This window comes from Acinonyx jubatus, chromosome F2 (assembly GCF_027475565.1).
Source record: "Acinonyx jubatus isolate Ajub_Pintada_27869175 chromosome F2, VMU_Ajub_asm_v1.0, whole genome shotgun sequence".
NCBI classification, from domain to species: Eukaryota; Metazoa; Chordata; class Mammalia; order Carnivora; family Felidae; genus Acinonyx; species Acinonyx jubatus.
In genome coordinates, this window is record NC_069394.1 from 11,646,795 (window position 1) to 11,664,009 (window position 17,215).

General features: G+C 46.7%; 1 long non-coding RNA gene across 4 annotated transcripts in view; it reads left to right on the top strand.

Annotated features, from left to right (window-relative positions):
* The window catches only part of LOC113600568 (uncharacterized), a 76,148-nt gene that overhangs the window by 7,098 nt on the left and 51,835 nt on the right, over positions 1-17,215 (top strand). The window contains exons 3-4 of one of the 4 annotated variants that reach the window (XR_008292514.1): positions 1-5,279; positions 6,625-17,215. The exon at positions 6,625-17,215 is cut by the window's right edge and continues 13,223 nt beyond it. This is a non-coding gene — a long non-coding RNA (uncharacterized LOC113600568). The other 3 variants (XR_008292515.1, XR_008292513.1, XR_008292512.1) reach the window with 3 other exon arrangements.

The following is a 17,215-nucleotide window of genomic DNA, read 5'->3' on the forward strand; positions in this document are numbered from 1 at the left end:
GTCACGTGCACCTACCGTTCAAGGCAATGCCCACCCCGAATCCAGCCTTTTCAGCTTGTCTACAGCAAATACACCACCAGTGTAATGTGGTGATTAAGAACATGGACTTTCAATCCAGAACGTGTTCACATCCTACCTCTGCCTCTTACCGGCTGTGTGGTCTTGGGCAAGTTACTTTACTTCTCTGTGCCTCTGTATTCTCAGCCATACATTGGGAATGATTATATTCCATACCTCCCAGGGTTATTGTGAAGGTTAAAGGAAATGATACATGTAAAGTTCTTAGAATCTCACCTAGTGTAGCGAGTACTCAATTGATACTACCCATTCCAGGAATCTCCATCCCAGCTGAATTTCTCTGTTAATGGCTTTGAGTGTGCTTGGGACTTTCCTGCCTTTGATTTCAGATGCTCTTTTCACCTGCCTGGAATGATGTCTCCTCCCTTTTGCTTGTATCCAGATTCTCCTTGCCGTCTCTAGCTGAGCACGCTCAGGAAATGGCCAGGCCCAGGCCTCACACCCACTCTGGTTCCACGACTCAGCTACTGTGCGGGGCCGCCTGGCCTCTCTGGCTTCCATCTTTCCCTCTTGAAGTGGAAATGTTTATGCAGACCTTGTGGAGTTGTCAAAGGTGAAATCCTCAAACTCTGGCAGGTAGTAGGTACTTAAGAAATGAGAGATGTTATCAAGCCAGATCTTACTAATCCTGCCTGCCTGGGTGTCCTCTCTGAACTCTTCTGGTAACTGTAAATTCCACCATTTATCTGGTCACTCATTGACTGTGTGGTGCTTTGTATCACCTTTTAAATGTTTTTCTTCTTCTGCTTGGAACTATTATCAGAATCTTTGGAATCTTACTGATGCTCAGCTTTCAAATACACACTACACCTAGTACCCTGTTCACTGCACTGGGTGTCCCTTGAGGGAAGACGCTGTGCAAACATTTCTTGTCTCCCTTTTTTTTTTTTTTTTTTTTTTTTTTTGAGAGAGAGAGAGTGTGTGAGCAGGGGAGAGAGGCAGAGGGAGACAGAGAGAGGAGAGAGAATCTTAAGCTGAGTGTGGAGCCCGATGTGGGGCTTGATCCCATGAGTTTTGGTTCATGACCTGAGCTGAAATCAAGAGTCGGATGCTCAACCAATGGAGCCACCCAGGCGCCCCTGCACGAATGTTTCTAATTTGACTGCAGTTCGTTGAGACATCTTTCTGTGATGGCAGCCTTACGCTGGGCTTACATTTTCCAGTGCTTTCTTGTCTTTTCGCTTTGGTACAGCAGCTGGTTGTGGCCCAGGGCTTTGGGGCCACGGCTCTCTTGTTAATGTTTATTTTTTTGCATTTACTTTTGTGTGGTAGACTCTTTGTCCCTGGCTTGGACTTTTCCTGGTGGTCCCATTGGCCGGCCGGCCCCTGGGTCCAGACAGATAAGGGCTCATTCTCAAAACCGGCTTGGTAATTGTTGGGTGCCTTTTCCCCTTCACTTTCTAATCCATGAAAACACCACCCTTCTGATTGTGTTTCAAGAAACATGTCCATGGGCCTGTGCTCTGGACGTTTCCTCACCTGAGATAAGGTCTGGGTGTCAGCTCTAAGGAGGAAGGTACATCGTAGAGGAAGATTTCCCAGGCAGTGACACCACCTCGGGCAGCAGTAGCCTGAGACTGGACTGCCCGGGTGCAGGTGGAGACCAAGCCCACCCCCAGAGGAGGGGCAGCCGGGACCACCTGGGCGTCCCCTCCCACCCCAGGCATGGACTTGAGAGGCGCAGGGGCTGTCCTACCTGGAGAGGAGCCCCGGGGCCAGCAATGGCAGCACTCCAAGGCCTCACAGTGGGGTTGGGTGGTTGTGGCCGTGGTTGCTGGAGCAGACAGTCCCTGGATAAAGTCCAGAGTCTGAACATTCTGGTCCTGGCTCTCAGTCCCTCACTGAGGGATCCTGCACATTGGAGCTCAGTTTTCTGCCTGCAAAGGAAGTGTGCCATATCAGTAGTTCAAACACTTGTTTTTTAAAAACACATCAGAGTGCTTTAAATTTTTTTCTAAAGCAGAATCATATGCATATTCCAGGTTTACAGAGCAGATAAAAAGAGCAGGTCCGTGTGAAGGAGGTAGGACTCCCAGGATCCTGCCATTCCCCGCGCCCACATGCATCCTGCAAGGCTCATTCATACAAACTTGGCTTCACAGTTTGAACCTGCTGGACTAGTTAGTCTCAGTTGTCTGTGTGAGGTCTTCCAGGCCACTTCTGGGGACTCTCCCCTTCCCTTGGAGATGAAGAAGCAGGGTCTGTGGACAGGGTGACGGCAGAATAGTCCCCCGTTATGACCTAATCAGAAAGGATGCTGGTCAGAGTACTGGTTGGATATAGTGACTTTGTGTGTTAGAAATACATAAGCTATTACATGAATTTTATTGTATTATATTAGTAGTAGTATATTATGTAATGTATTTCAAAATACATTATTTATGTCCCTTTCAGATTCATCTGAATAAAAACTGGGTGCTATTATTTTGAACAGTGTCCACAGGAAATAGTAAATAACAAATAAACATCCCTAAATCAAAACACAGAAACCTTTATTCTGGATCTTTGGTAGGGTGACAGTGTCCAGGTGGGAGGGACAGAATGGGCAGGGACTTGAGGTGACTCTGAGCATGGTGAGGGCAAGAATAACACCAATCACACAATGAAGGGCTTACTCCAAGATAGGATGGTTTCCATGCCCAGCAGCCCACGAAATAGGTATGTTTTCTAGGGCTACCTTCACAAGTTATCACAAATTTAGTGGCTTTAAGAAAACTCCAGAAATTTATTTTGTCACCATTCTTGAGGGCAGAATCTGAAAAATAAGGTGCCAGCAGGACCATACTCTCTCCAAAGGCTCTGGAGGGAGAATCATTGTTTCTTACAGATTCCGGTGGCTCTGGATATTTCTTGGCCTGTGACTATATAATCCCATCCTGGTCTGTGTCCTCATACAGACTTCTTCTCTTTTCCCTGTGTCTTCCTTCCTGGTATCTCTCATAAGATACTTGTTACTGGATTTAAGGTCCACCTGCGTAACCTAGGGTGATCTCAAGATCCTTAACTTTGTAACATCTGCAAAAACTCTTTTTCAATTAAAGTCACATCGATAGGTTCTGGGGTTATAATGTGGACATATTTTGGGGGGGCATTATTAACCTTGCTGTTAGATATGAGGAAACTGGGGTTCAATCCAGGGAGGTAATTTGCCCATAGCCACTCAACTGGTGGGTGGCAGGGCCAGGCTAGGACTCACCCTGAGGGCTGCATTGTGCTCTGTGTGCTACAGAACATTGTGGGATGTCAGGGAAGGGACCAGGCAGATGTAGGACCGTCCCTAACAATCCAGCTTGGAAGGCCTTGCTTCATGTACAGAGGGTGTTCAATGTCAGTCTGTTATTGAGATGGTTATTGATTTTGAGGCTTTGACCTGAGCTTCTCCAGGGTGGCAAACTGATGTGTCTGCCTCTGTATCCCTAGCACAGTGCTGAAAATGTTGGATACATGAAATTGAACGCCTGTGATGAGAGGCTGTGCTCATATGTCTGTGTACCTTTACGGTGTCTACCACGTGTGGTTAGTGGTGGTGCTTAGACACTATGGAAAAGGCTGTGTGGGACCAGAGCTCGCTCCAACAGGCCCAATTCTTGCCTTACCCACAGTCTGCTCAAGGGACTTCAGATCGGTCACTCTGCCTTGCTTTCCAAATATGTCAGGTGAGGTTAGTAATACTCTTCTACAGATCTCACTGGATGTTTCTGTGTTTTTGTTGACTGGGGAGTCAGTGCGGGGGGCTTCTGTCTGAAGGCAGGAGGAAGTAAAAGATAAAATTTCCAAGCCCCTTCCAGCCCTAGGGTTTTAGGAAAAAATTTAATCATGTTTTACACCACCAGATGTAAGCACATATTGTAACTGCGGGGGCAACATGAAATTGAGGACAATCATGCTCTTTCACTTAGATGAGAGCAAGACGCACTCCACTTAAACTGTGATTAGAAGGATGGAGGTCAGACAGAAATCCCTTTGTGATGTCAGGGGATCTGTTTCATGGGAACGGGGCCTGAGGCCGACTTCTCAGGGGGGCCATTCGGGAGCTGGGAGGACTGTGGTGTGCAGAGGCAGGAGTTAAGGGTGACAAAACATTTTGACATAAGGAGAACTTTCCAGAAGTTAAGGCTGAGAAACCTTGCAGTGGGTGGTTGGGAATTGAGACGGTCCCAGAATCACCAAAACTAAGGCCAGATCCTTAATGCTCTTCCATTGATTTGGAGGTCTTTCTGTCTGGTAGGGGGATGGGAGGCCTCCTAGAGATCCAGCTTGTTTAGAGCTTGGACTTTGGAGTCAGGCAGACTGGGTTAATTGCCTCCATTGTCATGTACCAGTTGTTGACCTTGTATGAGTTCCTTAACCTTCCCAGATTCCTTGTGGTATGGGTACGCCCCCCGCCTCCAGAGCTTAAGTGTGAGCATTAGATGAGTCAGGGCAGGCGACACACCTAGCACTGTGCTTGGCACACAATAAGCGCCAAGAGGCTCTGACATAGACATGTGAAACCCTGTCCTCCTTGGACAAGCTCCAGGTTGGGGCAGCAGAGCCCCTGTGCTGTTGGATAACAAATGCTTTCTGTGTTTCAAAATGAAGGCAGATTGAAACTTGATATTTTCTTGATCAAAAACCTTAAGGCAAGGCTTGGTGGAGCACCGAAAGTCCTGTTTTCTGTGACTGGGGGTCTCCGGCAGGATGTTGGAATGTCTCTGCTCCCCCTGACGTCCTTCTGCTGCTTTGGTGACTGCCCACAGACAGACCAGCTCCCAGTCATCTGAAACACCACTCAGAAGGCAGGAATTTGCAATCCGTTCCAAGCTGGAAGTGACTTTCATGTGATGGGGCCGCACTGCTCTGTGACTCTGTAACCAATTCTCCCCACGCTGGCAGCTCTCCAGATGCCTGGGATGTGATCAGTTGACCAAACAAAACGGCAGGTCCGTCCAGGAGAACGCTGTGTCTGGCTTCGGGAGCAAAAGCTCCCAGCACATGCAAAACTCAGCCCCCAAATTTCTTCATGTCTTTCTCTGTTCTTTTCAGGCAGCTCTTTTTAGGTAAGAAATCTACAACCTTCAACTTTGAAAGTCAAGTTAAGTTTAGGTAAAACAAATCAGTGCTGGAATCAGTGATTGAAGAGGTCACTGTAGGTGGCAAACGTCCATTTTTGTTCAACCGAAGTAAACAGAAATGAACGGAATTGCCTTCCACACATTTTTGTGAGTATGCTGGGGACGTTCATCACCCCCAAGGTGGCCTTATAGAAGGAAGGTTGGCCTGGGGATCCCAACGCTGGCTTCTGGCACCAGCTGGGCTCCTAACTCCCTGTGAAACTCAGAGCCGACCTCCTAACTTCTCAGGAAGTCAGTTTCCCTATTTCTAAAATTAGTTGGCTTCCAACTTTCCTTCCCTGTTTAAAATTCTTTGATGTGTTTTCGAACGCTAGATAAATTCTCTGTTGATAGATCCGTAGAAGAATTTGTAAGGATCTCTTATGTTTGTATAGCGCTTTATTGTTTTATTTGTTGTCCAGAAGCTTCTGAGCTTGGCAGGGCGGATTGGGTTACCCTAGCACATGGATGAGGAAACTGAGGTCCAGATAAATTGAGTTCCTGGCTTGGCCATGGCTTTTTGGTGGGTGAACGGAAGTGGTGAGGACAAAGCCCAGATCTCCTGGTGTCTAGTCCAGAATTCGTCTCCAATCTTGACACGTGCAATTGTTGATGGAGCAAGAAACCATATCCAACCCCGGCTCTCTCCATCAGAGGCAAAATCCCACCCAACGTGTCCTTCTGCGTGATGGCCATCGGCCACTTCAGGTGGCTCTTCTTGGGTACTCATTTGGAGTTCAGTTTATGATAAAATGCGCTGCATGTTACAAATGCAGATTTCAAGGTGAATCTTACAGTCAGGCATGCAAAGTCAGCACAGGTTACGTAGGAGTTTAGGTTGGAAACAGGCTTGCCGGATTAACTGGCTGCTCATTTACCTTCGCTTTTGCATCTTTAAAACAGCTGGCGCAATATCTAATATTTACGATACTCGGTACATTAATTCTCGTGCTCTCTCCATGTTATCTTGATCATTTGTAATGGAATTTGGGCATTCATTACAATTATGTAGGGACACTGAGTGATAGAATGGTTGTAACGTATTGCTGTGGGAAACACATGAAACAAAGTGGTGTGTTTTGTCTGTACTCATTTTTGTATAGAAATGTGAAATCAGGTATGTAACGAAGAGAGGATTCTCATGTGGGTTAATAGTGGTTTTCGTATAGGTGGTGGGACCACCAGTGCGTTTTACTTTTTTTTTTTTTTTTTTGCTTTTCTGCTTTTCCATAAGTGTGTAAATTGACCATATCTTAATGCGGTAATCAGTTTAAAAGTTTCTTCCTTTGAAGGTGTACGGGTGATGATTTTATCTGCTTGGGAGAAAAAATTGGACAACGAGTTTACTTCCAGGTGGTTGTTGAAGAAGACTGATTCCCAAATATTTTCAACACAGACACAAATTGTGCCATCGGCAGTAATTGCTAATTGACCCTCTTTCTGTTCAATTAAGACAGCCACTCTCAGCTGCTGTGGGTCCGCGGGATTGAGGATGCGGCAGCCAAGCGCAGTTGGGGCCCGGGCTTCACATCTGCTGCCTGCCTGTGCCAAACAGCTGTGTTCTGAGCAAGCAACGTGATGATGCTCACCTGCAGGAAATGTGGGCCGTGGAGTTGGTCTGCAGGCCGCGGGGGATAAAGAGCGGACGGTTCCACTCCGACAGGTGGGCCAGCCGATCGGGAAGGGGCTTGCGCCGTGCGAAAAGAATGTCTTGCTCTTAGTAATGCTTGAGGGTGACCTGGCTGTTGGAGAAGACCCTGGGCAGGACACCAGTGCAGCTTGGCTGAGAGCCCGCAGTCCCTGGGCCCGGGGCTTACGACAGTGAGGATCCTGACGGGAGTCTCCCCCCAAGCTCCCTAGTGGGACCGGGGAGAGACGGAATGACAGAGGGGAAAAACGGCGGACACATAGAGGCATCAGCTGAACACACAAGTCTCTGCTCGAAGGTGGATTTTTGGCACATTTCTCTCAGTCTCATCAGGAGCAGAGAGGAGGACTTTCTTTGCTCTCAGTAAGCAATAGCTCCCAAACTGAAAAATGAAGTAACTTTATTTCATACACGATTGTACATTTTTATTTTGGTTTTTGTGTTTAAGTGTATTTAATTTTATGGTTGAGTTTTGTGGCAAGTGATACTGCTTTTCCGTTTCGGAAAGTAACGGTGTTCCCTTAAAAGCATCTTGATTTAAGTAAGAAAGGGGTCACTTATAATGTTATTAATGATACAGTTAGAGTGTGGAATTGGCAAAAGTATTGGAAGTGTGATGCAAACAGTTGAAATGTGGGCATCACCGTTATTCACCAGCCTGGGGTTGGAAGGCCTGGGGTTCTGCTGTCTCACCTACTGAGTGATTGTAAGTCAGCGGCTTCCAAACCTGTGTACTGGAATCACCTGGCAAGGGGGCGGGGCTTCCAAACTGCTGCTGCCCATCTCCCACCCCCAGAGATTCCAGTTTAATAGGTCTGGGGTCTGTCCTGGGCTTTGGATGTTGTCAGTGATCCCCAATGGTCCTAACGTCAGGCTCCTTAGGAGCTACTGCCATAGAACGTTCTTTGATGTCATAGAGACTGAGTCTCCTTGTCTACAGTATGGGTGAGTTGAGCCCCTATGATTCAGGATCTCTGTGTTCTTAAAAATATAAGCAAATGCCTTCAAGTGAGTGGCTCACCATTTTATCCCTAAAAGGGATTGCTGAATGGGATGAGTCATCTGGGTTCTAGATGGAGAAGAAAATGCCAATGCAGATCGAGTCTGGGGCTGTTGGTGCGAAGGGAAGAAGGTGGAACAGAAGATGGAGAGGAAGGGGGTGCCTTGCAGAAACTCTTCCTCTCAGCCAGCCTCGCTGATCGTTCATATTTTCAGATAGAAATGGGGTGGCATCAGGCAGAGCTCAGATCTGGACCTAGGAGACATGGGCTGCTATGGGCTAGAGACATGGTCTCAGACAAGCCCTTTTACCTCTTTGTGCCAGTTTCTCCATTTGGATAATGAGGGGGTGGACTAATTGGTTTATAAGGTTCCTTCCATTGTGTGTGGTAAGATCACCCAAGACTTCCTCCCTTTCACCGTCCTCCCCCACCAAGTCGTTTCTTGGCTTTTTGCCAACGGAATCCCCAACTCCAAGGGCCAGTAGATGGCGGTAGAGTCTTTTGAATTGGGATTTTAGAGCTGGCTCACCAGATTTCAGCCTCCTCCCCTGGCAATGCTGGGAGTGGGGCCCTGGCTGAGCTCAACAGCTGCTGTCTGGATGTATTCATTTGTGAGCCACAAAGGGGCAAAATTTAAAGGAATAGTATTTCTTTGGAGGTCCTGCCCAACCAGAGCACGGCACAGTAGGACCTAGCTGGTCCTCAGAGCCCAGTTGCATTTTTGCTCTCTCACAGGTCAAGCCCCACTCCCGCCGCTGGGCCTGATATTTGGTTCACGTTCCTACAGTGATGCACGAATACAGGAGTGTGGGAGAGCATAATAGGACTTCTGTAGTAAGAGAGAAACCTGGGCCATTTTTTAGGCAAAACCAATTTCTGGCAGGGACTTAAATGTGCACATTACTTGATAGTTTTAAAGGGCATTCATATATGTGAACTCACTTCATCTTCGAAGCAAGCCTTTGAAGTTGGTGGGACCAATTAATTTTCAGCTTCGTTTGTCGGGTGAGGAAGCTGAGTCTCAGGGTAACCAGGAAAGGGATTTGTTCAAAGACCTCCTGCTCTAAGGATGTGATCAGAAGTTGAACCCGAGTCATTTGATCCCTTAGTCCAGTTCTCTTTCTGCTGATGGAGGCACATGGGCTAACGTGTCTCACACTGGGATTCCTGTAGGAACTTGCGGGGATATACATTTGAGAAGTCTTTATCATTCACTTGCTGTGTGTCAGGTACCGAGCAATACATACAAAAAAAAAAAAAAAAATTGCCAGTTTCATTCCTCATAACAACCCTGCGAAGTAGGGATTGCTTGAACCCAATTTAGAGGTGAAAAAACTGAAACCCAGAAGCCATGACTCCAAATCACAGGGTAAGTCGTGAGGCTGGGATGCAAAGGCAGGCAGTGGTGTTCTTGCTGTCGAGAGGGAGGGAGCGAAACCATAAGAGACTCTTAAAAACTGAGAACAAACTGAGGGTTGATGGGGGGGGTGGGTGATGGGTATTGAGGAGGGCACCTGTTGGGATGAGCACTGGGCATTGTATGAAAAACAATTTGACAATACATTTCATATTTTAAAAAAATAATAAAAAATAAAAACACCTTTGTTGAGATGTAATTCACATACTCTGCAATTCGCCTACTGAAGGTATATAGTTTAGTAGTTTTTAGTATATTTAGCAGAGATGAGAAAACATCACCACAGTCCATTTTAGAACATTTTTTTTGTCACCCTAACAGGAAACCGTGTTTCCGTTACTGGCTGGGCCGTGCCGTTCTTAACTGCTATGCTGTATTCCATGTCCATGGATAGGCATGCGTCAGTATGTCCTGTCTTCCAAGAGTCGTGCTGGCACATAGGTCGATTATTGCATTACAATGCAGTAGACACGATGGAGGTTGAGGCCCAAAGCGCTAAAGGCCTATAGTGTGATGCAGATCCTCAAAGCAAGGACTTTCACCTAGAGAGAGAGAAAACGGTTTTCTCTACAGGGCCTGAGTTTTCTGTTTGTAACAGAGCTGTGGGTTAATGCATCAAATACACCTGGAAATTAAGATGATCTTCCGTAGAGGAGATACTTAAACCTAGTAGGCCAGGGGTTAGTTACTGGGGTGTTATCAGGTTGGCCCAAGACCCTTTTCAGTCCTCATGGGAATGTGCTGGGCGGGCAAGAGGGTGGGGCAAGAGGTACACTGAAGTGGGTTAGGAGCCCTGAGGCCTGGATATTTGGGCTGTCACCAGGAAACTCCGTTGGCTTCCGTGTTATTCCCCGGGTCAACTTGGTGGGATAAATTTTTCCTGCGGGGAAGTTCCTCTAAGATACGCTTTACCTTGGGAGTTACAGAAACTTCCAAGGAGCAGCCAGAGGAGCAAGGAGCCCATAGCTGGGTTTCGCTTTGTGTAACGCTGCCTCAGCTTTTTGAGGTTTACGGTGTTGATGAAGATCCGTAACAGCCGGCTCCAAACCCGGCTCCAAGGAGAGCTGTTTCTGGGAGGCCCCCCCGAAGTTTGCATTTCAGCTTCAAGAATGGCGAGAACAGTACAGTTGAAGGTCTCATTTTCATAACCTCACAGTAATAATGACAGCTGCCATTAATGGAACGCCTTCCAAGTGCCAGATGGTATGTTAGGGATTTTTTGCTTGTTTCACTAAAATCTGATAAACCTGACAGGGCCCTGTTCGTACACACGCACTGTAGTGGAAGATCAGAAGAGGGGAAGTAATTTGCCCAAGACACATCTAGCTAGAGGGCAGCAGGGCTGGAATTCTAACCCTGAGTGTCCAGCTCGTCCCGGGTTGCCTGGGGTCTTCCTGCTTTTGAGACCAGAAGTCCCATGTCCCAGCAAGTGGCCTCAGTCCTGGGCAGGCTGGGACAGCTGGCGCGCCTAATATCCAGGACTGTTGGTTTCCCTCTGCTGGGCCTGCCACATAGCGCTGAGGTTTTGTTGGCTCCTTTCTTGACAGCAGTACGTGGTTTGGGCTCCCCCTCGAAACCCACTTAGGGACGGGCCATGCTCCTCCCTGTCTGTCCCCGAGTGCCTGCTCCCTTGCACTACTCGGAGCCTTGTCTCCTTCCAGCTGTTTCCTGGCTCCCTCACTCGCCTACTTGCTCTTGTTTTGAGGCAGGTCCTTTACCGTTTATCTGTTTGTAGCTTCCCCCCAGCACCCAACCCACTGCTGGCTACACACCATCTGAAGACTGGGGCTTGGGTTCCTGCTGAGCACCCCACACCCCCAGCTGTGCCCCCTGGGGAAACCACTTCACCTCCCTGGAGCCTTTGCTTCCTCATCCAAGGCAGGATGCCAACTGTATTCCCCTCCCAACACTGCCCCGGGGCTTAACTTAAATGCAAGATAGGACCATTGATTTTCAACATGAGAGGCATGGCACATGTTGGCTGTCATTACTGTTGGTGACTTCCTGCTTTCCCTGCCTACCTCGGGAGGGATAAATGAGTCCCGGCTCAGTGTGGACCTGACTTAGCACGGGAACTTTTGGTGCTTGCTGGCTGGGCTGCTCGTGGCTCCTGCGTCCTGGGTTTCTTCTCTGCATTTTGTGGATTGCAATGCAGGGTGTTGTCAGTGTCGAAGAAATCAGTTCGTGGAGCGCTTAGTCTTGTGTCTGGACTGGCTTCAAGCTGGAAAAGGAGGCTGGAACCAGGTGTCTTCAAGTCAGCCATCAGACCCGGCACTTGGAACACTGGCTCCCAGTGTTGTCAATAAATATTGTGGCCTGAACAAGTGACTGAATGGATGAATGTTTGGGGAACTGCAGCATCTGCTGAGTAAGGGGTGGAGAGCACACAGGACGGGAGGCAAAACTGCTTCATAAGGTTAAAAACACTCAATGCGAACAAAGAGCATTTCTCACAAACTATCCTGAATCTTCTCTAGAGCAAGGCAGCTTCAGAACAAAGGCAGTAAAAGAACAGTGTGATAATCGACGAGGTCCCCTGTTCTTCTCACCTCTGCTGTGAGAGTTCTCCCATGCTACCATCTACTTGCTTTGGCCTTTCCCACCAGGGTCCGCTCCTGACCATGCATTCGCCTCTTGTCAACAGAGCACAGAAACGAGCCATTCTTGTTGTGTCTATTTTAGAAGCATTTTTAGAGCTTATTTTTGCCTCATCTCCACGCCAATCCAGAACTTGCGGCCATTTTCAATTATTTCTGTTACTTCATTTTATCTCGCTTGTTAACTTCTTCTTGGTGTCCTTGGCTGGCTTCTTTTCCCCACCCAGACGTCTTACGTTTGTGAGGCCCCAGGCTCCATATTTGGGACCTCTTTTCCCTATCTACACTCCTTCCTTTGGTGACTTCATTCAGTCTCTTGGCTTCAATTATTATTTATATCCTCTGACTCTCAAATTTCTATCTCTAGTCTAAATCTCTATTGAACTCCTATAATCAACTGCCTCCCGGATATTCTCACTTGTATTTTTGGTAGAAAATACTGAACTCAACATGTCCCAAACTGTTCTGATTTGCATCTCAGCCAGCACCCCCAACCTGCCCCTCCTGTGCCCCTTCCTCTTCAAGCTGCAGCCTCCGGATTGTTCAGGCCACAAACCTTGGAGACATCCTTGACTCCACTTACACTCTCATCCCTACTTCCAATCTGCCAGAAAATTTTCAGTTCAACTTAAAAATACCGTATTTCCTGGATACCAAGGTACAGATCATGTCAGCTTTTTGTATCTCCACGTTAGGAATGTGTCCCGCAAACTGGCATCTTAAGCTTAACAAGATGCGGTATATCGAGGATTTGGTCGTTGTTCAGTTCAGCTCTCCACTGTTAACACTCAGCTCAAGGTCGCCATCATGTCTCACCTGGATGACTGTCAAAGCTTCTGGTGTGTTTGGTGTCTCGTCCTCTCCTTTTATGATCCATTGTGTATTCTCAAATAGGTAGCCAGGATAACTCATTTCCAGCATAAATTAGATCAAAACCTTCCAGTGACTTCCTGTCTCAGACGAAGAAAAAGCTGGTGGTCCCATAATGTCCTAAAGACCCTATGTGACCTGGGCCCTGTTTCCTTTCTGATCTCATCCCTACTCTCTTTACCCCTCACTCAAGCAGCCACAGCCCCACTAGCCTTCATTGTGGTTCTTCAAGACTTTCAGACATGTTTCCACCTTTGGGTTTTTACAGTGGGTGTTTCTCCTCCTCAGCACACTCCTCCCTCAGGTATCCATTTGGCTAACCCCCTTATTTCCTTCAAGGTTTGTTCAAACATCAGCTTATCGATGAGGTTTCCTCTGACTGCTCTAATGAAAATTGCAACGGACACCTTACCCCAGTACTCGACTCCCATCCTCTGCTCTGTCCTCCTCTCCCCCATAGCACTTAGCACCTCTCGTGTACTTTACAGTTTACTCATAAATACCTGTCTTCAGTTACAGGAATGTAAACTTCACCAGGGCAAGCACTATTTTGTCTGTTTTACATACTGACATACCCTGAGCACCTAGAACAGGTACTCACAAATATTTGTTCAATGAGCGAATAGCTTTCAAATTCAAGAAAAGCAGCCGTGGTCAGAGAATCCAAAGTCGAGCATACAGACTTGTCAGAGGCCCTGGTGTGATTTCAGTGACGGCAATGAATGTTTTCCCTCCCTCTCTTTCAAAATAAGACTCCCAAAGCCGAAGCCATTATTGGAAGCAGTGGTGGGGAAAGGGGTGGGGAAGATGGCCCATGAGAAACAGCCAAGTCAGCGACTTTAGTGAAGCTTAGGTAAGTCAGAAGCTGAGCGGCCGTGTGTGACTTTCATTAATCATCCCCTTCACACCACATCAACACAAGTGATGACTTTTGTCTGCACCTCCTGCCTCCAGTGCCATGATATATGGCCTGAGAAGAGTCCTGGGCTCTAATTGTTGAAGACCCCCAAACGATGAATGCTCATAGCCTGGCCTGTGAAGGAAGAGCGAAATCATGATGAAAGGTGGACGCACCATGCAAATTGTGTTAGCTTTGGCCTCCCCAGCCTGGCCTGGCTGTTCTCCCTGTACAGGGGCCTGGCAACTGGATCCGGCAGGAGAAATGGCACTTATGCACAGCTTTGTGCCTCCTTGGCTGCGAGGCTCCCTAAGAAGTCAACGGGAGAGGATGAGGACAGAGTTACAAGATCAGGCAAAACAGATTTGGAACCCCTCCTGGGTGCAGTTCTTTTTGCTCTTTTCCCTTCTTTCCACCCCAACAGAGGGCTCCGGGTGAGAGTGCATTATTGGTCAGAGATGAGGGATCAAGGGTCTCGTTTTGCCATTTCCCACACCCTTGGGCAAATTATTGATTCTTTTTAGTTCTCCCATGGGTTTAGAAAGTGATCAGCTCTTGTAGCTGTATAGAATTTTAGATGTCACAAATGGCTTTAACACTTAACTAATACAAGCCTCTCAATTCTATTAGGTCAGGGGAGATACAATTATCTCTGTTCTACACACAAGAAAACCCCCACGATTCAGAGAACTCAAGCCATTTGTCCAAGGTTACAAAGCTAGTAAATGGAGATGAAGTAAAAATTCAGCACTTTGTTTCTTAGTTGTGTAAAATTTCAAGAGTCTCTTAGGCATTCAAATCTAACTCATTGACATTGAAGTTCAATAACAGTGATAACCCTACGAAGGGAAGATTTTCTTAAAAAAGGAAAATGGAAGAAGAGCATAAAGACAATGCTTGACTGAAAGAGCTGAATCCTGAGTTTTATTTCTTCATTCATTTGTTCATTCATTCATTCATTTCCCAGGTGTTTTTGAGCACCTGCTTTGTGCTGTGAGCTCTTCTAGATATTTTAAGTCCCATGGCACCTGAATCTTGGAATATCTTTGTATGGCATGGAACAAGATATTTCAAAATTTTTTTATTGTTTATTTATTTATTTTTGAAAGAGAGATGGAGCGTGAGTGGGGGAGGGGCAGAGAGAGAGGGAGACACAGAATCCAAAGCAGGCTCCAGGCTCTGAGCTGTCAGCACAGAGCCCAATGCGGGGCTCTAACCCATGGACTGTGAGATCATGACCTGAGCTGGAGTGGGATGCTTAACCGGCTGAGCCACCCAGGCACCCCGGAACAAGATATTTCCAATCCTGCAGAAGTTGCTCACCCGACATGGGTACTCACTGTGGATAGTGAGCGCACTCTGTGGCTCCTATAAAAAGCCATGTCTTTGCTCATGCCCTTTGTGGGCAGTGGCCTTCCCTCAACAGGCCGCCCCTCTACCTCTGCTCCCCTGTGAAGATTCCACTCAAGCGTCACCATGGATGAAAGCTTCCTTCATACCCCAGCACTTCCCACAGAAATGACCCGTGTAAACTCTTTGAACTCTGCAGAAACTGTCACGTACTTGCCATCCTTCCTCACGTTGGCTCCTGTGTCTGTCTTCCTCTACCAGGCTCTGAGCATCTTGATGGAAGAGGTCATTTCTGTTCAGAAACTAGAAGCGATCCAGAGACGAGCATCATTAACATTTTGAAATTTTTCATTGTATTATTGTCTCACATATACTTCAGTGCATTGTTTTTCTAAATCTGAAATCATGTGGCTTTATTTCCTCTTTTCGAACAAAGGTGGATTTCCCCCCTAATTTTTAATGTTTCTTATACTGGGACACATTTTACAACCAATGTTACATTATTATTAATATAGTGTTTATCAACACCCAAATTTGATGTTAATTTGTCTGATGAGTCTTTAAAATTGCTACCGTCTAGGATTTAAGGACTACTGTGTGTGTGTGCATGTACTATATTTTCCCAAATATGTATGTATATGTATTACTTTCTCAAATATACGTATATGTATGTATAATTTATATATTCTGTAATGTGTAATAGACCACATAATATTATGTCATGAGCATTTTCTCATGACAGTGAATATTCCTTGATAACATAAATTTTAATGGCTGCCTAGATGCCTACTCTACAAATGAACCACATAGTCTTTGATTTTTCTTGGCCTTTGAACTGTTTCCAATTTTTTGCTAAAACGTGTGTACTTCTGTGATGAACGTCCATGCACACACATCTGATTGCATCCTTTGATAAATCCCATTAGTAGCATCACCCACCCAAAGACAAAACCTGTGTAGCCTGCTGGTCCAGGACAGGTTGTCTGAGCTGCCCTTTCCCAGTCCCCGCAGCCTGGGGTCCACCCCAGCGCCACCCTCGAGCACCAAGATAGTTATAGACCCCTGAGTGGCTGCCTGAAGGCACCGAAACCTTCTTTGCAAAAAGCACACCAGCAATTTCAAGAAACACATTCAGTCTTTTACAAAAGGAGAAATGAAAAAGAGTAAAGCACAACTGTTGCATAGTGTCCCTATCTTTGAACCCAAGTTACTTGAGTCCTGAAAGCCACAGGCTCAGTGTTGTTCCAAACTCTGATGCGAGGCAGGTATGGGAATGAACCCATCCAGACGGACTCGTACCACAGAGAAATAATGAAACAAGGGAGCGGCAGCTTAGGTTTTATGAAAGCATGTTCATCCCAGCTTTGAAACATTAATTAAACACCTTCTGTATGTCAGCAGTGTGCTGGTTTTGGGAAAGGAATGATGAACAAGATCCAACTCTTTCCCGCAGGAGGCTCGGAGACTAGTTGGGGAGTCAGAATGGTAAATGCATACATTTGATAAACCGTCAGAGTTGTTTCGCTGGGTTTACGGACAACAGCAAGGGCAAGTGGGAGGAAAGTTCATTGCAGATGGCAGAAGGGGGGGTTCAGGAAAGGCTGAGTGTAAGGTGGAGCTGAGGCTGGAAAGAGGAGCGGCGAACCCAGAATGCTAAAGAAATTGTGTTTTTCTTGCTTCTTGCTGCATTACCGAGTACCACCTCCCCTAAGCAGTTTTCCTGAAGGCTCAGTCATGCTGTTTCCAGGGAGGACACTTTTATATTTTTCATCATTTTAACACCCTGGCCTGAGGGGAAATGTAGACCAATGGCTGCCTTTTTTAGGTTGGTCAACGAGCGTGAACCTGGGCAAATCTCAGAGGCCGGGATGACACTGATTAAGAATGGCTCCTTCTTGCGGGATGACAGGATTGCTCCTTCCCCAACATATTTTCTTGTCCTGTAATAATTCAGTTTTGCTAAGAAGGCAGAAAGGGAGAAAATAACTTTCTGGAAAGCGCCCCTGAGGTGTGGGAGCAGATGTGAACCTTCGTCTGAACAGTTTAATGAGCCAGAGCTAGGGGAGCACACCCAGTAATTTACTAGGACATTGATAAGACCTTCCTCATTCAGAGGTCACTTATCTGGCCACATGGGCGATGTGACAAACACCTGAGGACCAGGATGGGCACAAAAAGACTCAGAGATGTCAAAGCTAATGTCAAAAAGCCCAGAGAATAAAGCAAAAATGCTTTCTGGCTTTGGTGCAGAACTTATTTTTTT